Source organism: Pogona vitticeps, chromosome 8, assembly GCF_051106095.1.
Source record: "Pogona vitticeps strain Pit_001003342236 chromosome 8, PviZW2.1, whole genome shotgun sequence".
In the NCBI taxonomy this organism is placed as follows: Eukaryota; Metazoa; Chordata; class Lepidosauria; order Squamata; family Agamidae; genus Pogona; species Pogona vitticeps.
Window position 1 is genome coordinate 11678781 of NC_135790.1, and position 21335 is coordinate 11700115.

General features: G+C 39.4%; 1 protein-coding gene across 1 annotated transcript in view; it reads left to right on the forward strand.

The window, feature by feature from the left end:
• LOC144584166 (uncharacterized) overlaps positions 1-19225 on the forward strand; it is a 34538-nt gene extending 15313 nt beyond the window's left edge. The window contains exon 4 of the mRNA XM_078379693.1: positions 17566-19225. The gene's annotated coding sequence lies outside the window, so the exon portion shown is untranslated. The remainder of the gene's footprint in view (positions 1-17565) is intronic.
• The last annotated feature ends 2110 nt before the right edge of the window (positions 19226-21335 follow it).

The window sequence follows — 21335 nt, forward strand, 5'->3', positions numbered from 1 at the left end:
GGGTCTTGACTTGAGAACTTAATCCGTATTGGAAGGCGGTTCTCAAGTCAAAAAGTTCTCAGGTCAAATCTGCATTTCCCATAGGAATGCATTGAAAACCATTTGATCCGTATCTGCTCTTTTCCGTCCATAGAAACTAATGGGAAGCTGCTATTCTGCCTTCGACAACTGGAGGGGGATATTTTGTTTCTTTTTTTCTTAGGTCAAGAAAGGTTCAGGGAAGTCAGGGAAAATACAGTCCAGGCAGTACAGTACCAGGCAGTCTGAAGACTGTCTCCCAATCCACTCTCTAAACGCTGGGAGGAGTGAGGAAGCAGACAGGCACCCTTTTCACTGGCCAACAGTTAACTGAAAGTTCACATTTTGCACTTTCCCTGCCTCCCACATGGTTTTTTTTCAGTTCTTAACTCAAATCTAAGTATGTAAGTCAAGTCAATATTTTCCTATGAGAGTGGTTCTTAAGTCAAAATGTTCTTAACTCAAGCCGTTCTTAAGTCAAGACCCTGTCAGCAAACACGGGTCCAAGAACACACGTGTAAGCCTGGACAGAGAGCAATCAGGAGTTTGCACATGCTAAAATGGGCTGAATGAGTCCAAATTCAGCTAGCCATGCTACAACACTCCTTCTCACAGGTCTGCCCACATAAGAATACCCTAGTACTCTCAGATATTATTATGAAAAGGTCAAGTGGGCTTTGTAGTCCTTAGATTTAACTTGCACCACTGACAGGACTCTAAGGAAGCTAGGCCGAGGCAGCACTCTCAGATGACCCTATGACAAGTGTACTGTTCAGGAAAACCAATTGAGTTTTATAATCTTTATTTTATTAAAGAATAAGCATGTTACTAGGTATCAAAGCCAAATTAAACCAAAACAAATAAACTAGCATTGTGCTGGTAAGTTACAAAGATGTAGTGAGGCAAAGAAACCATGAAAAATAGAAAAGTGTTCAAAAACCTTATAAAAACACAAAAAGCCATTAAAAAGAATAAAAACAGTTCCAGTCCAGGAAATCATTAGTAAAAACAAAATAATCCAAGTAGGTTATAAAAAGGCTATAGTCCTCAGTGATACTATAGAATAAAAATCCCTTAACAAAAGTAAAAATCCCTTATATGTCCCATAGTCCTTAGAAAAGAAAAATCCAGTAAATATACCATAGTTCTTACAAAATTACAAGAGCATAGTCCATATGGAGTATTCCAAGAAAAGGAGTTCATAAAGAATATTCCATAGGTAACAGTCCATAGAAAATAGTCCATGCACAGTCTTTAGGAAAAATCCCATAAGTCCAAAAGTAATCCAGCAAAGCATAGGAACCAGTCCATGTAGGTAGGCCACCAGTCCGTCTCGAAAGACATTAGGGTGAGTCCCAAATGGCTGAAGAGTAGGTCACGAATGACTGAAAGGTCGGTCTTGGAAAGACAATGTCCATAGAGAAAAAGTTCCTTTTTCAAGAGTAACTGGCAAGGGCTCATCGCACCTTCCCAAGATGTCATCCAATCAGAGTTCGTTACTATGCAAACAGTCCTGTCGCACCACATGACTTCTTTCTCATACGCACCAGATGTTATTTGGGTTATGGTGGTTTATCAAAGAGTCACAACAATTCCCACCTATCTAATCACACAGAGTCCTTTCTCAGGCTCTCAAAATAACATTCTCTCGGCTCGCCTAGAAAACAACTTGTCAGCATAGCAAAGATACTTTATACAAAGAAACAAGATGGAACCTCTCTGGCTCATTTCATAATTAGAAAACCCATATGCCTTAAAAGATTTTAACTCAAAAACCCATCTCATCACAAGCCCCCAGAAGATTAACAAAATTCTCAAACAATTAAAGTTTTAATTTTGATAACTGAATAAGATGAGATGTCATAATTAAGCAGTAACAAAATAGAGAAAGATACTAACTTGAGCATAAAGTAATACATTTCAAATATGATTCTAAAATAGCAAAACAATTGATACATGAGAACTATTATAATCACAGTATTTACCATACATGAGAGAAATTTGCGTTAGACACTTCTACTAGTCTGAAAAACAGAAGAACAAACATGTCAGTATACTTAATCAAATACATCACTCTGCATATGCTCAGATAATACTCTAGTCATCAAACAGTAAAATAATGAAACAAGGTTTACATCATAATATCTTGACAAACCAATATACTGAGATGAAGTAATAATGGATAAAACACTCTATGTATGCTCAGGAACATAGTCATACAGAATATCAAGACAATTAAACATCAGAGCTTTATCAATTCTAGCCATTTTCTCCCCTTGCATCTGCACTAAACATTCGAGATAAACAGTTAGCAATCAAGGCTTCCTTTCCAGGTAGATGTTCAACATCAAAATTATATTTTTGCAATCTGAAATGCCACTGCATTAATCTTGGGCTTCAATATCTCTGCTTCTCTAAGAAAGTCAAAGCATTTTTGTCTGCTTGAATAACCACTTTCTGTGTACATCCATATATTCTGAAAACATGAAGAGCCCACAAAATTGAATATGCATTTCCCTCCTGGGAGTTATACTTCCTCTCTTTTTCCTTCAACTTTCTGGCCACATAAGCTAAGGGGTGTAAAAAAATTAGTGTCATCTGGTTGAAGCAAAATCGCGCTCAAACCACGTTCTGAAAAAGCAGTTTGAATGATCATGGGTTTAGCAAAATCAGCTGATTGCAAGATTGGTTCTGTTATAAGTAACATTTTTAAACACTCAAAAGACTGGTTGCATTCTCGTGTCCACTGCATTGCAACAGATCTTGCTTTCCTTATCAATTTCTTTAGAGGTGACACCTTCCCCTCAAACCAAACACAATGATCCATTTGCACTTTCAATCCTGCGCTCCTCAATCTACAAAGTACCGTTTCTATATGTTTTACATGTAACATTGGATCAGGGCTGTAAATTACAAGGTTGTCTACATAGCCAATCACGTAATATAAATCACCAAACAATTCATCAACCAATTTCTGAAAAGTAACATAGGTATTTTCCATTCCAGGTGCTAGTTTTCTGAGTTGGTAAATTCCTTGAGGGCAAGTAAATGATGTATAAGGGCGATGTTCCTCTTTAATTAAAATCTGATAAAGCCCTCCTTTTATTCCAATCACAGAAATGTATTCAGCGTTTGCAACAATTTCTACCAACGTCTCAACATTGATTGTAGGGATTGTTTCAGTCTCCGTGAACTTATTTAATTGGCTAAAATCTAATTCCACTTTCAGACCATCCTGTTTGTCTTGACACACTGAAATAGTATTGAACACAGCTGTTCTACATGGTTCAATCACTCCTTGTGAAATAAGGCTTTCAACAGTTCCAGACACTAAATTGCCCTTAGTCCCTTCTAGGTCCATAGGAACAGAAACAGCAGTCAAACCATCATTGACTGTAATAAAATGTTTCACCACATGAGTTTCTCCCGGTGAATTCGAGAAGACGTTTTGGTGATTAGCTAACACAGACTCCAATATCTGTCCTGGGCTAAATTGATCAATGCCTTCACCCCTGAATACCTGTATTGCTGAATTAGCTGTGCTATCAGGTTTGGTCACAAGAGGCCGCTGTTGCATCCAAGTTCCCTCGGGAGTACTCTGCATAGCCTCAGAAACAGTATCAGCATTCTCACCACTTCCTTGGAAAATAGGCTGTTGAAAATAAGAATGGTCCCAAACCTCTGTTTTTCTCTCTAAAGATCTTTCTGAGAAGTTTATCTGTGGTACTGGGCCAAAGCTTCCAGATATGATTTCAGTCTCTGGAGAAACATCAGTACTTTGTAATCCCAAAAAGTTAGCGCTTCCCCCTACATTGGTTGTGTTAGAAACAGTCTCACAATCTGACAGGTTCAAATGCAGCTTTCTATCTTTAGGCAAGCTTACAGAATTAGTTCCATATTCACTTGTACTACTGAAACAATATGAAAGTCCATGCTGCAAAACCGCTCCACTATCAACTACTAAGGCACTTGGCGATGACTCTGAGAAAACCTTCACTCCTCCAGCCTTCTCAGCTGACTGTTCCGGTACACTGAGTAGGCCACCGCCCTGGTAAATCTCATTACTTCCAAACTGCCATGAAGTACACGGGGTCCCTGTCAACTTAACAGTGTCTGATTTCGCTGTCCCCTCTGGGCTAAGAGAGGGGGGGTTGTTTGAGATCTGACATGCATCAAGATCTGCTGTCACAAGTCCTGGCAAAGAATTGCGCTGAGTCTCTATTACATCATCCTGCTGGTATTTTACTCCCCCATGAACTACTGTTGCTTCTAAGCTGATGTGAGGCCTCTCAGTCACAGTAATTGCGTTAATGTTTTGGAAAATCCCTTGCTCTCCCTCTTCTGGCAAACCCATAGTCTCATCCCGAATTATTTCAGAACTTCTCACCTGTCCTGTGCTCTGAAAAAGAGCTAAGGATGGTGCTGAGTTGAATCCCAATGCACTGAAATTCTCTGGAGCACTGCAGTTTTCCCTTGCGTCGTCCGATGCTAATTCCCCCAAGGAAACAGCTTCTCGGCAAACTTTCTCCTGCATTCCTTTCTCAGCGCGCGACTCCAGGGCCTGTGAATCCTTTGTTTGGACGGGCGATAAATCGCTGTCTCCTCTGGAATGCTCATTAGAATTCCACTGGGCCTCGTTAACTCTTTCCACACAAGCATCTTGCATCTCAGGATCGCTCCCAATTGTTTGGAGCGTCTCATTGCAGTAATCCCCAAAGGAACCCTGCTGAGCTTGGAAAAACCTTTGCATCAAGCCAGGTTCTGTGCTTAAAAAACGTTTTAAAAGTATGTTTTCCTGGTATAGATGTTCTATAATAGAATCTCTTTCCCTAATTTTCTGCTTGGCTTGCTTGAAAAATCCCGAAGCCACTTCCAAGATTCTGTCCACAGTTGCCGACTGTTTTTGCTCCCCCATCTTCTGCTGGCAATTTAGCCTTGGCTAGGTCAGCAATAAAAACAAACAAAACTCCAAGAAAAAAAAAACAATTTAAAAATCTCCTCTGCCCCTTCGCCCAACTGCTGTCACTCTGCTATCCTAAGATATGCAAAGGGGACAGACAGCTGCCAAAACCAAAATAAAATTAAAAATCCTCTCTGCACCTTTGACCAACTGCTGTCACTCTGCTATCCTAAGATAGGCGAGAGGACAAACAGCTGCCAAACCAAAATACTGAAAAATCCAAAAGGAAGAGAAAAGAAAAACTGTGACTACTCTGTGAACCCTAAAGTTACAGAGATGATCAATGGCTGAGTTGGGTGCAGATAGATACCCTAGGGCCAGATCATCCCGACAGATGCTGAGATCATAGGGCAAGACTCTAGGCCAAGCCAGATGCAGCTAGGTACTCCTGACAGATCCTAAGATCGTAGTGGGAGACCCAGATCTAGGCTGGAACACGGCCAGGTGCTCCGGCAAATCCTAAGATTATAAGAGTACGCTTAAGCCAAAACAAGCTGAATGCAAGTCCCAGAACAATGTAGCCAGAGTCATTTATGCAATCCTAAGATTGTGAAATGACCTGCTCAACTTGGGTGCTATTACAGAGTGCAAGCACTCTAAAAATAAAGGACATGCATCTTGGAATTCCTTCACTACAACATTGTAACAACCTGCACATGCCTACTGATTAAATCCAATTGTTTCCTAACAGTTTGCTTGTCCCACTGGGAATCTCTTTCTTAAAAGAGCACCCCAGATTCTAACACACATTACCACAGCCTGAAGATTTGACACCTCTCACCACAGCCTAATTGCTGGCAAACAGCGTTTCCTAGGAAGCTACTGTTCACCTCAGGGAAGCACTTAGCTCCTTGAAGCCTCAGTGTCCCACTGCAATCAAAACTTAGCTTGTGGATCTGAGTCACTCAAGCTGCTAGATAGAACAAAGATTGGTCATCCTGAGGTACTACAAAACCTAGCACGTGGTCCATCGCGCCGCTGCCACCATGCCAGCAAACATGGGTCCAAGAACACACGTGTAAGCCTGGACAGAGAGCAATCAGGAGTTTGCACATGCTAAAATGGGCTGAATGAGTCCAAATTCAGCTAGCCATGCTACAACACTCCTTCTCACAGGTCTGCCCACATAAGAATACCCTAGTACTCTCAGATATTATTATGAAAAGGTCAAGTGGGCTTTGTAGTCCTTAGATTTAACTTGCACCACTGACAGGACTCTAAGGAAGCTAGGCCGAGGCAGCACTCTCAGATGACCCTATGACAAGTGTACTGTTCAGGAAAACCAATTGAGTTTTATAATCTTTATTTTATTAAAGAATAAGCATGTTACTAGGTATCAAAGCCAAATTAAACCAAAACAAATAAACTAGCATTGTGCTGGTAAGTTACAAAGATGTAGTGAGGCAAAGAAACCATGAAAAATAGAAAAGTGTTCAAAAACCTTATAAAAACACAAAAAGCCATTAAAAAGAATAAAAACAGTTCCAGTCCAGGAAATCATTAGTAAAAACAAAATAATCCAAGTAGGTTATAAAAAGGCTATAGTCCTCAGTGATACTATAGAATAAAAATCCCTTAACAAAAGTAAAAATCCCTTATATGTCCCATAGTCCTTAGAAAAGAAAAATCCAGTAAATATACCATAGTTCTTACAAAATTACAAGAGCATAGTCCATATGGAGTATTCCAAGAAAAGGAGTTCATAAAGAATATTCCATAGGTAACAGTCCATAGAAAATAGTCCATGCACAGTCTTTAGGAAAAATCCCATAAGTCCAAAAGTAATCCAGCAAAGCATAGGAACCAGTCCATGTAGGTAGGCCACCAGTCCGTCTCGAAAGACATTAGGGTGAGTCCCAAATGGCTGAAGAGTAGGTCACGAATGACTGAAAGGTCGGTCTTGGAAAGACAATGTCCATAGAGAAAAAGTTCCTTTTTCAAGAGTAACTGGCAAGGGCTCATCGCACCTTCCCACGATGTCATCCAATCAGAGTTCGTTACTATGCAAACAGTCCTGTCGCACCACATGACTTCTTTCTCATACGCACCAGATGTTATTTGGGTTATGGTGGTTTATCAAAGAGTCACAACAATTCCCATCTATCTAATCACACAGAGTCCTTTCTCAGGCTCTCAGAATAACATTCTCTCGGCTTGCCTAGAAAACAACTTGTCAGCATAGCAAAGATACTTTATACAAAGAAACAAGATGGAACCTCTCTGGCTCATTTCATAATTAGAAAACCCATATGCCTTAAAAGATTTTAACTCAAAAACCCATCTCATCACAGACCCCACTGTAGTATAGTAAGGGCATCCCCCCCAAGTGAGTGCCTCATCTGTCTCCTCTGAACAATTGTTTAAAAGGTTGTTTTTTCAATATAGCATTCTTGCCAATATAGTGCTATGTCAGATGAGCACTGCAGTTTCCTAAGTTATTATATCAGCATAGATCTATATCACTTGAAAAAATTATTCAAATTATACCCCATTATCAACAACTACCCTAAGACATCCCTGCCACTACCCTTTAGGATCCATATAGGCAATTACACATGCCAGGACCCCCTCCCTAAAAGCAATGCAAGCATAATTACAACAACAGCATCCCCTCCCAAAAAATAGCCCCTGATAGCTGAAAAAAAGACAACAAATGCCTATTTAAAAAGACCTGACTTGCTTACTGTTAGTTGCATGTAATGTAGTTGAGAAAAAAATACATCAAATTTAACCATGTCAAATTCAGTACAAATTACGGAGCACATAAGCAGGCCTTCCGTGAACAAACAACACCATGATACTACAGTGCTCAATATTATATCATCCATCACACCGCCATGCTTCTTGTCTTTTATATTTGTATGCTTTTAACTGTAATTTATTGTATTGTATTTTTGTTCTCACTGCACTTTATGCTATCTGATTTATGCCCCCCAATTTTATTGATATTTTATTTTGTTGTTGTGTTGCTTGTCTATTTGTTTTAAACCACCCAGAGTGGCTATGGCTGCCAGATGGGTGATATATGAACAAACAAACAAACATCCCCATCCTTACGTTTTGGGATTAAACCCCATTGAACTGAATGACACTCACTTTAAAATAGATGGGCATTTGCTTACTCTGTGCAAATACCTGAGAAAGGAAAAATGAAGTGGGAGAAGGGAAGAATTGATTGAGATTGCTGCAGCCTTGACATTCTACTTTCATTTTTATCCCTCCCTCCCCCTTCCTTCTAGACCACTGCTAAATTGATAAAAAGGAGGACATGTCCACCAAAAGGGAGGATAGTTTCATACTAAATTTGAATGTGCTAATTTAAATGACTGTATGCAAATATAATCACCTAATATACATTATTACTGTAAATTAAGTGGAAGTATACTACAGCTCACCATAGAGCACAAGATTGGCTATGCCCCCAAAAAGGAGGACAGAACTTCAAATGGAGGAATGTCCTCTCGAAGGAAGTCATGTGGCCATCCTCTCCTTCCCTCTCTCCCTTTTTGGCTCATCTCTACATCTATTTCTCTGTGGCTCTTCTTTCTCTATGTCTACATTACCTTCCTCTATCCTATTGACTCCCTCCTTCCTTCCCTCCCTCCCTCTCTCTGACACATCTCTTACTGTCTCTTTCCCATTGTGGCACCAGATCCCCTGGGTCTGTTCTCTCTCTTCCTGTCTCTCCCTCCATGGCTCCTCTTTTTCACTCTTTCTGCCTTTCTCACCTTCTCCCATTCTCTCTGTGAGAGGTTCTCTGTGTATGTGTGTGTGTGTTCAATGACACTTATACCTGTGGTAAGGCTGCAGTCCTAATCTACACTCTGGCCCAGAAGTAAGCCCCAATCACCTCAATTGGATGCAAGTACTGAGGTTCCTCCAGTACTGGGAAGACATTGGGGCAATTGCTATGGAATACTTCAATAAGCATGTGCAGCCAGAGTTCATGAAAGATTTCCTATATAGAAGAAGTATTTTTATGGTCATGGATGTTTTTAACAACAGGACAATATTAGCTTCAAATAAACAAAAGCCTGCAGGAGGAAGCATTTTCTTTGCAGCAAGAAGCCCCTGTCCAAACGTCTCCAAAATCTGTCAGAGAACCATCCCATATTGTCCAGTACTACTCTGTTGAATACAACCTTAAAACTGGTTCAAGGCCTTTGATGCAAAACTCTTACTTGCCTAGGCTTGAAGCTTTATATTTTCAGTAATATTAGTGTTGAATTACCCTGTGGGTCTTTTTTCCTTCTCATGTGGCTTCTCATCTTTAACATACCTGGCTCACAGGGACCATAAGTTTACACACACAGAAAGAGAGAATAGCTTATTGTCTTTGATCAGTACAGATGGAGAGGGAATTTGTTTCCCTTCAATTCTGAAGAACTTCCCAGACTTCACGAATTATGTATTTCAATCAGGAACAACTTAAGGGTTGTTGTTTTTAAGCGTAAATATAGGAAACAGCTTACCTGGCTGAGTTCCCTATCCCAAGCTGAGCAGAGGTATACCTATTGAATCTGTCCATTTGAAACCCTGGCTTTATAAAAGGAGAAGACTATTATCTTCCTTTCCTTTTGACGAAACTGGTGACCAGTTTCACAAGAGATAGAGAGCTGAACGAGGACTCAGAAGACCTGTGTTTGAATCCCCACTAGACCATGAAAACTCACTGGGCACTGGCCCTGGGGAAACCAAGCCTTAAATATCTCACTTACCTTGAAAGCCCTATTAGGGTCACTATAAGTTAGATATGACTTGACAGCACACTGCAGATTTCCTTATAATTTGAACAAAAACAATTGGGTTAAAAAAAATAGAATGTGGAAGAAAGACAAACTGACAAATTTTCCCATCCTAGGAAGCCTGAACAATTCCCTTGATGCTGGACAGAGTTGCACTTTTCATTATTATTATTCTAGAAAACTCAAAATATATGCCTGTTGCTACCCAGGTGAACATGGGTTGAGCCATCACTTCTAGAAAACAGCATAATGCCTCTGTCAGCAATTTAAACAGAGCTCATTATCTAAATGGATCCATAATTAATAAATATGTGAAAGGATGTCAGCTTTAATGATCGCCTACTTCCGCGAGCTGTATTTTATTTGCTTATTATCTGTGGCCTTCTCTCTTCTTTGGCTCCCACTCTTTGTTAAAGAGCCAGCTTATAAATGAGATGTGACAGGATGAAATGAAACCTGAAGTGATGGTGTACATACGTGAATGCACTGCCCGGCTGAGCAATTGTTTATGTCAGCAAGAGTCTGGAAGAAAATTAACATGGATCTTCTGCATTTTCTGGGCTATTCAGGTGTTCCCATGGGATTACTGGCTAGGTAAGAATTGCCTCAATCCGATACTGATAGGAAATTCTTAGATTGAATCTACACATCCCCTTTGAACCTTCTTCTGTCTTCAGTCACTCCTGTTGTTCCACATGACATCATCCACCACACACACAAACGCACGCACACTGAATGAAAATGGCTGTGCTTGTTTTTCCTCCACTGCAGCATTGTGATCTGATAGTATCTCTTGGAGATCATTCACTCATAGGGCTGCTATAGTTTCTTCGCTGACATTAAAGTTATGTAGTTCTTTGGTACTCATTGTTTTCGTTTTCTTAATGGTCAACTGTACCTAATGTAGTATAGTGGGCGGAGTAATGACTAGGACTCAAGAGATCAAGGTTCAGTTCACTGGCTCTGCCATGGAATGTCACGAGGGGAGGAGAGCTGGTTAAACCACTCCTTAAATATCTTGCTTACCTTGAGAGCACTATTAGGGTTGCTGTTCGGATTTGATGGCACATAACAACAAGGTCAGCTGAAGACCTGCCTTTGCCTTTTGCTCTTTCACCTTCATTTCTAGTCATTGCTGCTTCCTGCCGGTTATATGAAACCATCTGCAATTCCTACATCAGTGATATTTCTTCCACCATCAGATTAAGTGAGTCCTTGATGAAATCAGGTCTAAACTCTCTCTAGAAGCAAAAACGATGAAATTGAAGTTGTCATGCTTTGGGTACATCGTGAGAAGACAAAACAGGCTGGAAAAGTTGAAGGCAGGAGGAGAAGAGGAAGGCTGGATGTGAGATAAAAGGACTCTATGAAGGAAGTTACATGTTTGAGTTTGGAAGAACAAAGCAGAGCTGTAGCTCATTCATCATCATCATCATCATCATCATCATCATCATCATCATCATCATCATCATCATCATCATCATCATTTATTGTCATTGTAAGTATATACACATACAACGAAATTCACAGACATCCAGAGACCAGACACATGCACACACATAAAATTCCCCAAACACTCCCCACCCACTAAAAGTCCCCCACTAAAAATACAAACATCTACAGCGCAGGCCGTGTTAACACAGTCCAACTAATTATTCACTGCTGGTGGTCTTTAAACTCATTATTAATTGCAATTATAGCTCTGGGATAAAAACTATTGAGAAAACGTGTGGTCCGAGTCTTAATTGTTCTCTATCTTCTGCCAGATGGTAACAGTTCAAAAAAGTTATAAGCAGGATGGGAAGAGTCTCTCAGGATGCTATGTGATTTCCTTAGACAGTGGGATGTGAAGATGTCATCCAGGGTTGGTAGCTGGAGCCCGATGATATTCTGGGCAATTTTAATGGTTCTCTGTAGAGCTTTTTTTCCGCTACAGAGCTACTCCCAAACCATGCCAGAATGCCATAGGTTAGGACACTCTCAATGGTGCTACGATAGTATGACAGAAGTAAATGCTGAGATAAATTTGCCAAGCATTCTCAGGAAATACAGCCTCTTCTGTGCCTTCTTCATTAGCATGTTGGCATTTATAGTCCATGAGAGGTCCTCTGAGATGTAAGTACCCAGAAATTTAAAACTACCAACTCTCTCCACTTCCTCACCGTTTATGTACAGTGGTAAATGTACATTTCTCTTCCTCCTAAAATCAATTATGAGTTCTTTAGTTTTCTTTGATGTTAAGTGTGAGATGATTTTCTTTACACCAAAGTATCAACCTTTGTACTTCCTTTCTATAAGCAGACTCATTGTTCATATTTATGAGCCCCACCACTGTCGTATCATCCGCAAATTTAATAATTGCATTGGTGTTATACAGTGGGGTGCAATCATGTGTGTACAGGGAATAGAGGAAGGGACTTAGCACACAGCCCTGGGGAGCTCCTGTACTTAGTACCAGGGTAGAAGAATGGTGAGATCCCATCCTTACTGACTGTGGCCTATCTGTCAGAAAATCCTTTATCCACATGCAGATCTCCTGAGGTAATCCCAGGTTGATCATTTTAAAAAACAACCTATTTGGTAGAATGGCATTAAAAGCAGAGCTATAATCCACAAACAACAGCCTCACATAAGTTCCCTGATGTTCTAAGTGGCTCAATACAGTATGGAGTACAATAGACACAGCATCATCAGTAGATCTATTTTTCCTGTATGCAAATTGCCATGGGTCCAAAGAAGGTGAAAGACTAGCCTTAATGTAATCCAGCACCAATCTCTCAAAACATTTCATAACAACAGATGTTAAAGCTACTGGTCTATAATCATTGAGAGATACCACAGCTGACTGCTTGGGGACTGGCACTATAATAGATGTCTTCAGGCAAGTGGGGACTGAACACTGCAACAAGGATAGATTGAAAATATCTGTAAAAACTCCAGCTAATTCTGCAGCACAGCCCCTAATAACTCGTCCCATGATTCCATCTGGTCCAGCTGCCTTTCGAACGTTAATATTCTGGAAAGCGCATCTCACATCTGAAATCTGCAGTACTAGTGGTTGTCTGTTGATGGTAGATTCTAGTGAGGTATTATAGACAGTAGGTGCTGGAATAATGGTTGTTCCTGTTTCCACCTCAAAACGGCTGAAAAATTGATTTAACTGCTCAGCCAAAAAATCACTGCTGCTACACAGACTGTTTTTGATACTCTGCCCTGTGATTTGTTGTAGGCCATGCCATACTCAACGAATGTCAGAACTCTCAAGATGTTCATCATAGATTTGTCATCAATTAGACAACAGGCTGGCACATGACAATTACTACTACTGCTTTGTTCAAGTTATCTGGACGTTGAGTCATGGCAACTGGACTTATTTTTTATTTGGTTGAAATGTTTTGATACTCATCCAAGTAACTTCTTCAGTCTGAGGAGAGTTGGTAGGAGATCCCTGACATATCTTCCACATTGGTTTCACTTCCCCCTGGTTTGAATAGACTTGTTAGAAGGGCAAAGGATGGGAGGGGGGAAGTGAAAACCCACCTCTGTAGTCCTTCTCCACCAATTGTCATGGCCGTTAACAGTCATCTTTCTGGTGGCTGTGGTCCTGATCTTTCTGGGGAAGGATGAATAATTTTCACTAACTCCCTCCCCAATTCTTTGTACATCTAACAAACCTATTCAGACCAGGGCAGAGTGAAACCAACGTGGTGGATATATCAGGGATCTCCTACCAACTCTCCTCAGACTGAAGAAGCTACTTGGATTAGTAGTGAAATGTTTCAACCTAATAAGAACGGAGTCCAGTTCCCATGACTCAGCTTCCAGATAGCCTCACCTGGATAACTGAATCTTCACAGCTTTATTCAAGTTATTTGAATAAGCTACTCATCATATGGTTGCCTTAACGAGCTAGTTATTCTAGTACAACATCTTTACTACCTCAGACAGCAACCTCTACACTACCTCCTGTGCCTGTTTACACAAGATTGAGCCTTGTCTTCCTTTTGGGAGTGTTCTCATCATTCAGTGCCTCTACCGCTTGCTTATTCTTTCCCTTCCCTTAAATGTAGTTTTAAAACCACTTTTTGTTATTTTTAACCTGTCTTGCAGGTTTCATCTCATTCTGAGCTTTGGCTGTCTGAATCTTCTTACACATATCGGTGACTCAATTTTCTCCTCTTCCCTTGTGATCTGCCCCATCTTTTAAATCCTAGCTCATCATCTGCACACAAAAATATACATTTTAAGAAAGTTATATAGGTATGTGTGTATGTTAGGGAAATATTTATGCAAAACATGTATGAACACGGCTAAAGAGCCCGAAAACCCAGAACAACCATCAAACATGTATGATATTTGTGCAAAACATGTATGATACAGATGAAAAAATCTGTATGTGCAGGGTTTTTTTTTGCATATTTGAAAATAGTCACAGGGTGTTGTAGAATTTGGATGGAACAGAACAAAGATTATAGAATGCATGTCAATACTGACATGGCATGAATAGACTTTCCTAATTGTGTTGGAGAGAGTTCTTAAGCACATACAAGCTTTCCTCTTTCATTCATAAAGAACAACATTATCTGAAATCCCCATTATTACAAAGTGTTAAGTCAAAAAAAGACCTGTTGTCCTTTGCATGTAATCACTCTAATCCTGAGTGTGTTGATTTCTTGTAATCCTCAACATTGTAGACTTGATTCTTGCAGTTTTAATCAAGAGTATGAGAAGAAGATTCCCATATGAAGGAGGACATGTCTTGTAAATCCATATCAGCTGCAAAACATAAACTCAGATCCTATTAGACTGAGTCTATTTCTTCCCAATGATCAGCTCCTCTTAACTTATAAAAGGATGGCCTGGCAAGCTCTGGTCCATGGGGTCACAAAGAGTCGGACATGACTTAACGACTAAACAACAACAAAAACAAACTTATAAAACTGAAACATTTCTGGACTATGAAATTAAACCATGCCTTGATAATGTTTGCTGGTTTTGCCCCCACTTTCTTTTATCTTCCTTCAAGGATTAAAGGCGAAGTCTCTGAAGCAAATATCAATTGTCAAATTACAGTATATGTCACAAACGCTGAGCATTCTGTGTATCTGTGATGCAGCTGCTACTTGACCTTGGGCTGCTTCTCTTGCGACCTCTACAATATGGACTTTCTGTTCTCAGAGCTTAGGAAAAGAGCCTCCAGTCAAGTAACATATGGTTTTGCTTACTGACCTAATGCAGATCTTCTAGTTCCCTGGAAATATATTCTCTGCAACCAACCAGCTTGCCTTCAGGTGTGCTGAATCATACATTTCCAGCCACCACATCTTTATCTACACTGACTGGATTTTTTTTAATTGCTGAGTGAAATATTTAGTGCTTTGTTAGCAAAAACTTTGCCTCCATGTATATCTCTCCTGCTCTCTCCGTGCCATGATGACTACTAAGTAGGTTCTGCTGCTCTTCCTCCATGCAGCCAGATGCACAGCTTACCTCAGCTGTGGTGATCTGAGAATCAATCACCAGGGCGTGAATTAATCTCAGGCATAGAAAAAAAAAAATACAGATGCTTCATAACTTTCAGTCAAGCAAATTGAACACAGTGGAAATGATTGCATTTTTTATCAAACAGGTAGTTAGAGTGAAGCTTCAGAGGTGCTTATCTGGCTTTGTTAGAACTACTGATCCGCTTTTAAAAAAATTAATTTTATTTGTTTTCTAATACATGGAAAGCAGAACTAGCTATCATTATTTATTCTCTCCACCCAGTCCCCACTCCACCCCCTGCAGTGAAAGTAGAATATGAAATTAACATGTTAACTTTTCAACATGGCTCACAACACCCCAAAATGTTTGTAAGATTCCAGGAGACCGGTATTAGCTTTTTCTATTCAGAAAAGCCATGGAAGATTGCCACTCCTCAATAAATACATTTGGAGGTTTTGCCCCTTTTGCTGCCTGACATCTCTGTGTTAATTTTTCCATTCGTGCAATCTGCCATATTTCACTATACCACTGTACCAAACTGGACCTGAAACTCCTTGAAGATTCCTCCAGAATTTTGGAGATCATCATAAGTTGGAGGCAACTTGACAACACATAACAACGACATTCTGGCAGCTGCTAACAAGTAGCTTGTTAAAGATTTATAGAATAGCTTTGCATTATCCGCTAGGTAATGCTAATTCTGGAGACTTGATTATGGATTGCCCAGTAATAATTCTTATTTTATTAAATACTGTGTTCCAGAATGGCTCGTCTTTGTTTACAGAACAACCATTACTGTGGAACCATCATCCTGGGGCTTTGTTTGGCTTTAACTGTTTGATAACCATTTTTACTTGTCCCAATGTCACAGATGGTAGCCTCTTTGCTAATTCAGATGACTGTGGTACTATGATGGCCACCTGATAATTATTGAAAACTGCTTCAGATACTGTACACAATATACAAATCAGCAAAAAACTTTATAACTCTATTGTCTCTGGTAAAGGTATAATAAGCTCAGTGTAGTCTTATGAGTTTCTGTAGAATTTAGCTCCAACTACTTTGTGTTCAATACTTGGTGAGTTTTCAAGGAGCCAGTCTATTTATAAATATTTGTGAGAGTAACTGTTTCACATCCATATCTGACACCTTCTCAGTCTTCAGTCTTTTCATTGTTGATAATTCCTTTATGCAGAGGCCTCAGAAAACAATTTTCATAGCTTCCCATCTAATTATTTGGGAGATAGAAGAGTCTGCATTTTCCTTAATATAATTTTCTGACCCTTCTTGTAAATTCCATTCATTTCTTATAGGTGTCATCAGTGACGGATTGAACTTCTAAATTCTGTCTGCTCTAGACTGGCCAGTGATATTTAAGCACATCAATAAAGGGGCATGATCAGTTGCTTTGATTGTTCCTTATCTATTTATTTTTATTTAAAATATTTTACCCTGGCTTTCTTCTTAAAAAGAACCCAAGGAGGCTTACCTCATTAAAAGACAATATTGAAAGCTAAAAAACATTTAGTATACAAATACTAAAAAAGATCAAACAAATGACACTAAAAAGCAGTAAGCAAACACAATACCAGTTCCTAAGCTCAGATCTGATGTATTATGCAAGAGACTATGTCTTATCATAATCACATTTAACCCCAGAAAACTCCATGGGCTGCTGAATGATATGAATGGTTATAATGTCTGGGGTTGTATTCTGCCCCGGCCTCGCACATGTCGTGGGAATTAAGTATATTCACAAATCTTTTAAAGCAATTATTCTTAATTCTATCCATGCCTGATGCTCCCCATTTTTCTTGGCACCCTTATGAAACATACTGATCCAGACCTTGCATGTTTATATCTCCTCCAGTTATAACCTCTTTTTGCATAAACATTTTCAACTTTCTCCAGTTCATTATACATAAGGGAGAAGTGCCCCTTATTAGGGGCATAAATCGAGGCAAAAGTTAATGAAATTAAGTTATTATACATTCCTTCAACAAAGAGGTGACTACCCTTAGGATCTCACTGAATTTTAGTAACTGCTGAGGCCAGATCATCATGTAAACAGACAGACACCCCTCCTCAGTTTCCTTTTCTAAGCTGATGCAGGAATAATTACATTTTTAGATGCCTATGAGTTTCCTTCAGAAACGGTAGTGATGGCATGATCTTTAAGTATTCTATATAAACAGGCTCTTTTCAAAGGTTCCCAATCCCTTTTGCATTCAGAGTAAATACCTTCAAGTCCATAGACCTTAGTAAAAGAGCAATATAACCTCAAACATATTCGTTAGACTATTAGAAAATACCATTTGCTATCTAATTCTGTCCCTCCCCACTTTCACTTTCCTGTAGGTGATCACGGAGCAAAGGAAGGAATGATGGCGGTGATCAGAGAACAAAGGGAAGGCAATTAGCTTTCAGAGAGAAAACAAAGAAGTGTCAACAGCAGATGTCCAAGCCAGCGGAACCCAAAGGCAACACCTTGAGAACTCTTTTATTAACTTAGCAAGGGTTACATTGTATGTTGTGAGAATTCAGATAGGATACTGGTTACCTAATTGCCACTAGGACTGGCTGGAGAAAGTCTTTGAACCTATGCCCTAACTAAGGGAAAAGGCAGAATGAGTAGGTCACCCCGTCCGCTGGCAGCTGCTACTTCTCTGCCAAGAGAGTTTGCTCTCACTGAAAATACTTAGCCGCCCCGAGTAGACACTGTCTAGGGGGGGCAGGGTAGAAATCAAATAAATAAATAAATAAATAAATAAATAAATAAATAAATAAATAAATAAATAAACAAACAAACAAACAAACAAACAAACAAACAAACAAACAAACAAACAAACAAACAAACAGATGACGGCTAACAGCCTTGGGCAGAAGCTTCCCAGACTTTCCCCCATTAAATCCCAGAACATAACCTTAATCAATATAATTTGGTCATCAAGATTTTTATTTCTGATGATATGTCCTCCTCTTAGAGTAACACCGAGATACCAACCCTTTGAGGAAGAAGACTTCCACCTTGTGTGTTTGCCCAACGCAGGTCACCTATTTCTGTGGGAGGGTCTTCGTTAAAGAATTATTATTATTATTATTATTATTATTATTATTATTATTATTATTATTATTATTATTATTATTATTATTATTATTATTATTATTATTATTATTATTATTATTATTATTATTATTATTATTATTATTATTATTATTATTCCAGGCTAGGATACTCACTCCTAGACCTCTTGAGGAAGAAAGGAGTTAAACTCCACATATCCACACTTCCCTTAAAAAAGAAAAAAAGAAAAGAAAAAGACCCTACCTGAAGTAAGCCCCTTATAATTTTTGTGCAATGAATGCTGTATTTTAACCTTCAGTGATTCTGATATATATAATCTGGGATGAAAATATATATATCTTCTCTTGTCCAATCACTGTATAACTCTAAAACAGGGAAAGGAAAAGGTGGAAAAGGTAGGGAAATAGGAAGATAAATATTGATAATGTATTAGGTTAGCAAGTCAGTTACAGCGAATCAATCACATCTGGTTGTTGGAAATAAGGGAATCCTCACTGAACTTCAGTCTCATAGAAAATCATAGGTAGAGGAATCAGATATAGCTGTGAAATAATGAAAAGGAGAAATAAAATAACTGTGAAAATGGAGAGCAAGTGAAGGAGCAGAAACGATGGGGAGGGAGTGGGGATCAATAACTCAGCCTTAGGAGAATTTTTTTAAAATATGTGAAAAGTCATAAATGTTCAGGGGTTATGCAGTGCTCCTTAACAGTCTGTGTTCAACACAGTTCCTCCCTCTTTTATGTGCCATTAAAATCTTTAATGGAACAAAGAATGTCCTTCTGCATTTATCATCTATATGTCTTGTTGCTTTTGGAAAGGAGTTCAAAGAGGCACATGGCTAACTGGTTGTTGCTCAGCCATGGAAAGTCATTAATTTAAAAAGTCAACAACAGCAACAACAACAACAAAAAACCCATGAAATCCCCATGTAATTATGCCTCCTTTCAATCCATGAAATGGCAATCTGCAGTATGAAAGAATGATTTACTGACCAGAAGACATGCACATGTTGTTAAAGAAACAAGGGAAAAAGAGACACTTAAGCTAATTTCACTACAGTTTCTTGCATTGTATTCTACATTTCCAGGATCCACAATGAACCAGCCTGGGCATGTTTGCCCCTACCCTTAGAAGAAATGAAGACTTATAAATATGGTGACATCACATTGCCAATTGCCACTGTGGAGCCAGGGAAGGAGAGGTTAAAAGCCCTCCATGCCCCATTGCCAGCCCTCTTTTGCTTCCAGGATGGCCATTGCTACATCACCAAATGGAAGATGGACTTCACCTAAAAGGAGGGCATGGGGACAAGGAGCACCGAAAAGAAAGACATTCTGCACAGAGAAGGATATTTTCGCATTAAATTTTCATATACTAATTTAAACTAAGATGTGCAAATATCACAATTCCAATCTGACTCCTCTTTAAAATCAGTTAAACACTTCTCATCCAAACAAAAAACAATAGTCAGGGCTGTTCTTCAACAACTACTCTAGGTATCTATTGCTTGGGAGCAAAAAGCAAAGTGCCTAGAAAAAATGTGTCTTTCAGATTAACTGTGTGCACACAAGTACACACCCGTGTAGCTGGAAAGTATTGGATATTTAATCCCCAAGGAATTTACATGAATTTGGTGTGCTTCTGCCCCATGCAATCCAGTGCACACCACTCCCAGCAATTTATATTGAGATGCATTTTTTTATGCTCAAGAGCAAAACACATCCAGAATTTGAGAGAAGGAATGTATGGATACTTGTTGCAAAACATGTAATTTTAAATCACTCTCATAGGTGTGAAGTGTTGAAGGGAAGTGAAATGATGTAAATTACAGCATCTGCTTGGCTGCCTCCTTTGGACTGAAAACATTTATGTTAAAAAAACAAGTTCAATACACACACACACACACACACACACACAGACAAATCTTTCCATGTGCATTGAATTGTTGGTCTATATCAAGAGGAATGGAGGAGCAAACATTGTCAATTATTCTCTCCGGCTCCTCCTTAATAACAGAAGTATAGTGGTGCCTTGGCTTACGAACGTCCCGAGAGATGACTATTTTGAGTTACAACAAGCTCCGGACGCAAAATGTTGCTTTGACTTGCAGCCGGGGCTTCCAGTCATGAACAGAAAAAGGCAGGGGGGAAAAGGAGGGGAATTCAAATTGCTAACCGTTGGTAGGCAAACAGGCTGCTTCTTTGTAGCTCTTTTGGCCCAGCGGTTAGAGTGAGTGTGATTGGAGGGGGCTTCGGACTGCCTGGTAAAGTAAGGTGCCGCTTTCTGCTTTTTAAAAACTGTTCTGGGTGGGGTTTGCAGTGTGGTTTTGGGCTGGGTGGTGGGATTATGTTTCTATGCTGTGATGGGTCTTGCAGGGTTTGTTTTTTGGTGTATTCTTTCCCTTTTCCAATGGGTCTTGCGGTGTTTGTTTGCTTTTTGGGTCGCCCCCATTTCCGAAGGGTGTTGAGGGGTTTGTTTGCTTTCTGCTTTGTTTTTTTTAAAATTTCCATTAGGTCTTGCACAGTTTGTTTGCTTTCTGCTTTGCTTTTTTTCCCTTTTTTTTCTTTTTCATTTCCGATGGGTCTTGAATGGTTTATTTGCTTTCTGCTTTGCTTTCTTTTTGCATTTCCGATGGGTCTTGCACAGTTTGTTTGTTTTTTCCTCCCCCCCCGGCTGGAACGGATTAATCGCATTTCCGATGCGTCTTGCCATGGGTTTTTTTTTGTGAGTTTTTTTCTTTGGCCGGAATGGATTAATTGCATTTCAATGCATTCCTATGGGAAATGGTGCTTCAACTTACGATCATTTCAAGTTACAAACGGAGTTCCAGAACCAATTAAGTTCATAAGTTGAGGCACCACTGTAATGAATTATCCCCTTGTGTTTGAAACATTGGCAGCATCCAGGTTCAAAAACAGAAGAAGCAATCACTTCAAATGTGACTAATTAACTGGATTTATAAGCCCCTGTCATGGAACACTGTTTCTTTCTTTAAAAAGCCTTTTTTGAAGACCAGTATTTGAGCCTGTACAGCCTGGATT